Source organism: Ovis aries, chromosome 18, assembly GCF_016772045.2.
Source record: "Ovis aries strain OAR_USU_Benz2616 breed Rambouillet chromosome 18, ARS-UI_Ramb_v3.0, whole genome shotgun sequence".
Lineage (NCBI taxonomy): Eukaryota > Metazoa > Chordata > Mammalia > Artiodactyla > Bovidae > Ovis > Ovis aries.
Genome location: NC_056071.1, coordinates 49997981 through 50003397, shown reverse-complemented (window position 1 = coordinate 50003397; position 5417 = coordinate 49997981).

Below are 5417 nucleotides of genomic sequence, written 5' to 3'. Positions count from 1 at the left end.
CATAAAGAGTCCATCAAAAAACTGAATTCAGTATTAATGAAAATAAAGTTCAGTAGACATGCAAGATAAAAAGTCAATATACAAAAATTGTTGCATCTCTCTATACTAATAATGAATTATCAGTAATATAGATTTTAAAAATATATATATAATATACAAAACTATATTTACCATTACATTAAAAAAATACATCTGGGAGTAAATTTAACCAAGAAGTGAAAGACATATACACAGTAATCTATAAGATACTGATGAGAAACAACAAAAACACACATATCAGTGAAAAAATACTCCATGCTCATGGAATAGAAGGACTAATATTGTTACAGTGGCCATACTATTCAAAGCAATATACAGATCAGTGCAATTCCTCTCACAATTCCAATGGCATTTTTCAGAGCAATGGAAAAAACAATCCTAAAATTTTTATGAAACCACAACGGACTCTGAATAGCCAAGTAAATCCTGAGTGAGAAGGACAAAACTGGAGACATTTCCATTCCCGATTTCAAACTGTAATATAAAGCTACAGTCATCCAAATAATGTGATACAGGTATAGAAACAGACAACCAGAGCAATGGAAGAGAACTGACACTCAGAGATAAATCCGCACAAATCGGTTCAGGTCAGTTCAGTCACTCAGTTCTGTCTGACTCTTTGCAACCCAATATACTGCAGCGGTGGGGCGGGGTCGGGGGGGGGGGGGCTTTCCTGTCCACCACCAACTCCTGGAGCTTGCTCAGACTCCTGCCCAGCCATTCAGGGATGCCATCCAACTGTCTCATCCTTCAGTGATACTATCCAACTGTCTCGTCCTCCTCTCCTCCCGCGTTCAATCTTTCCCAGCATCAGGGTCTTTTCCATTAAGTCAGTTCTTCACATTAGGTGACCAAAGTATTGGAGTTTCAGCTTCAGCATCAGTGCTTCCAATGAATGTTCAGGACTGATTACCTTTAGGATGGATTGGTTGGATCTTCTTGGATCTTCCAAGATATTCTCAAGAGTCTTCTCCAACACCACAGTTCAAAAGCATCAATTCTTCAGCGCTCAGCTTTCTATATAGTCCAACTCTCACATGCATATATGACTACTGGAAAAACCGTAGCTCTAACCAGATGGACCTTCATTTGCAAAGTAAGGTATCTGCTTTTTAATATCCTATCGAGGTTGGTGATAGTTTTTCTTCCAAGGAGCGTGTGTCTTTTAATTTCATGGCTGCAAACACAATCTGCAGTGATGTTGGAACCCAAGAAAATAAAGTCTGTCACTATTTCCACTGTTTCCCCATCTATTTGCCATAAAGTGGTGGGACCAGATGCCATGATCTTAGTTTTCTGAATGTTGGGCTTTAAGCCAACTTTTTCACTCTCCTCTTTCAATTTCATCAAGAGGCTCTTTAATTCTTCTTTGCTTTCTGCCATAAGGGTAGTATCATCTGCATATCTGAGTTTATTGATATTTCTCCTGGTAATCTTGATACCAGCTTGTGCTTCATAGACCCAGCATTTCTCATGATGTGCTCTCATATAAGTGAAATAAGCAGGGTGACAATATACAGTCTTGACATACTCCTTTCCCGATTTGGAACCAGTCTGTTGTTCCATGTCCATTTCCAACTGTTGCTTCTTGACCTGCATTCAGGTTTCTCAGAAGGCAGGTAAGGTGGTCTGGTATTCCCATCTCTTGAAAATTTTCCAATTTTTTTTTTAATCCCGACAGTCAAAGGCTTTGGCATAGTCAATAAAGCAGAAGTAGATTTTTTTCTGAAACTATCTTGATTTTCAGATGATGCAATGGATGTTGGCAGTTTTATCTCTGGTTCCTTTGCATTTTCTAAATCCAGCTTGAATATTTGGAAGCTCACGGTTCATTTACTATTTGCTAGAGTGTGAGTTGAGTACAATTGTGCAGAGTGAGCATTCTTTGGCATTGCCTTTCTTAGGGATTGGAATGAAAACTGACATTTTCCAGTCTTGTGGCCACTGCTGAGTTTTCCAAATTTGCTGGTGTATTGAGTGCAGCACTTTCATAGCATCACCTTTTAGGATCTGAAATAGCTCAACTGGAATTCCATCACCTCCATTAGCTTTGTTCATAGTGATGTTTCCTAAGGCCCACTTGACTTCACATTCCAGGATGTCTGGCTCTAGGTAAATGATCACATCATCATGGTCGTGAGGATCTTTTTTGTACAGTTCTTCAGGCTTCCCTGGTGGCTCAGAGGTTAAATTGTCTACCTGCAATGTGGGAGACCTGGGTTCGATTCCTGGGTCGGGAAGATCCCCTGGAGAAGGAAATGGCAACCCACTCCAGTATTATTGCCTATGTATCTCTATCTAGACATATCTAGATTAGACAGGCACCTCTGTCTTTTCTAATCCTTGGAATCTGTTTGTCACTTCCACTGTATAATCATAAGGGATTTGACTTGCATCGTACCTGAATGGTCTAGTGGTTTTCCCTAGTTTCTTCTATTTCAGTCTGAATTTGGCAATAGGAGGTCATGATCTGAGCCACAATCATCTTCCAGTCTAGTTTTTGCTGACTGTATATACTGCAAATAATATAATCAATCTGATTTTGGTATTGACCATCTGGTGATGTCCATGTGTAGAGTCTTCTCATGTGTTGTTGGAAGAGGGTGTTTGCTGTGACCAGTGCGTTCTCTTGGTAAAACTCTGTAATCCTTTGCTCTGCTTCACTTTGTACTCCAAGGCAAAACTTGCCTGTTACTCCATATCTCTTGACTTCCTACTTTTGCATTCCATTCCCCTATAATGAAAAGGACATCTTTTTTGTGTGTTACTTCTAGAAAGTATTGTAGGTCTTCATAGAACCATTCAACTTAGGCTTCTTTGGCATTACTGATTGGGGCACAGAATTGGATTACTGTGATTTTGAATGGTTTGCCTTGGAAAGTAAAAGAGATCTTTCTGTCATTTCCAAGTACTGCATTTTGGACTCTTCTGTTGACTATGATGGCTACTCCATTTCTTCTAAGGGATTCTTACCCACAGTAGTAAATACAATCATAATCTGAGTTAAATTCACCCATTCCAGTCCATTTTAGTTCAGATTCCTAAAATATCAGTGTTCACTCTTGCCACATCTTATTGCCCTCTTCCAATTTACCCTGATTCATGGACCAAATATCCCAGGTTCCTATGCAATATTGCTCTTTACAGCATTGGATTTTACTTCCATCTCTATTCACATCGACAACTGGTCAATATCCATACAGAAATGGTCAATTAACTTATGACAAAGGAGCCAAGAATATGCAATTAGGAACAGATAGTCTCTTCAATAAATGTGTTAGGAAAATTGGACAGCCACATGTTAAAGGATGAAAGTGGACCACTATTAGACCATGTATCATAATTAACTAAAAATGGATTAAGGCCTTGAAAGTAACATAAAATTCATGGTGGGGTGGGGGGGGGGGGGAAACAGGCAGTAAGTACTTTGACATTGGTCACATATCATGATAGTTGCTTTTTTCTTTTTTAACACCACAAAGAAAGGTAACAAAAGTAAAATTAAACAGTTGGGATTATATCAAACTAAAAAGCTTTTGTACAGTTAAGGTAGCCATCAACAAAACTAAAAGGCAACTTGTGTGATGGGGTAGATATTTGCAAACATGTATCTGATAAATTATTGATAGCCAAAATATATTAAAGAACTCAAAATACACTCAGCTGGAGAAGAAATACTGATTAAAATAAAGAGGTAAAATAAATAGATGATTTTCAAAGAATATATAGAAATGGCCAACAGGTACATGAAAAAGTACTCAACATTATTACTAATCACTAGAGAATTGTAAATCAAAAGATAATGAGATATTTTCTCATGCATATTAAAATGTATTAAAAAGAGAAATAAGAAATACTGGTGGTGAGGGTATGAAAAAATAACTTTTGTAGACTGTTGGTGGAAATGAAAATTGGTGCAGCCAACTGTCACAGACAGTTTGGAGGTTCCTCAAAGAATCTCGAAAAAGAGTCCACCCTATGATTCAGCAATCCTGCCTCTTAATATATACCGAAAGGAAATGAAATAATTATTTCTAATAGATATCTGAACTCCTAGGTTCCTGGCAGCATTCTTCACAAAAGCCAAAGCATGGAAATGATCTGAGTGCGCCTCATAAATACATGAAAATATATTCTGTGCTAAGTCACTTCAGTCGTATCTGAGTCTTTGCAACTCCATGGGCTGTTGTCCACGAGGCTTCTCTGTCCATGGGATTCTCCAGGCAAGAATAGGAATACTGGAGTGGATTGCCATTTCCTTCTCTAGGAATTGAATAAATGTTTCTGGCAAGTGGGTTCTTTTACCTCTAGGGCCACCTGGGAATGGGGATACCTATATCATATTTTCTCTATCTGTAGTGTACATATAGTATATAATGGAATGTTATTCAGCTCTAAGAAGAAAATCCTGTCACTTGAGATTATGTAGATGAACTTGGAGGCATAGTGCTAACTGAAATAAGCTAGGCAGAGAAAGACAAATAGGACATAATATCAATTATATATGGAATTAAAAAAAATAAACTGACAGAGCAAACAGTGTGGGGGCTGAGGGAAATAGGGAGAGGCTGGTAAGAAGGCACAAACTTCCATTTATAAGATGAATAAAGAGTAAGGATCTAGTGCACAATATTGTAGCTATACTTGAAAACACTGTTTTATATAATTGAAATTTTCTAAAAAAGTAGAACTTAAATTTTCTCATACACACACACTATATGTATGAATGGATGTTTTCATTAACTCGATGAGGGAATTCTTGCACAGTGTATACCTATATCAAATCATTGTTGCATCGTACATTTTAAATAGTTTGCAAGTAGTATATTTATTAATTGTGCCTGAATAAAGAAAAATAGATTCAAATTTTTAAACTAAAAATGAGATCAGATTTGAAAAAAATCACTTATTTATACACATGCTTGAAATAATATATCTGCCCTTTAGGAAATGTTTATTCACTTATAATAATACATATCAATATGAAGAGCATTAAAACAAATGATAGATCAAATCAAGATACATTTATTTTTATTTATAGCTTTGGTGATCTTAATTAAATGAAAATGTTTATAACTAAAATATTAACAATGAAAAGAGGGCTTTCCTAGCCTTTGGAAAAAGGATGAATAAACAACCATATTTTTTTCTGAACTGTGATTACCAAGGCCTAATTTGGGAGACTTATCAGCCTTACTGAATTTAGTTACATTATTTTACTATGAATGTTAAAAGCCATTAAATGCAGATTGTTTTTACAGCAAGTTAAATATAATCAAGGTACATTTAAAATGAGGCAACATTAGAGGAAGAGCTAGTATTTACCCTCTGTGTATCTCCTTAGGATTGACCAAGTTATCAGAATTATTAGATGTTAC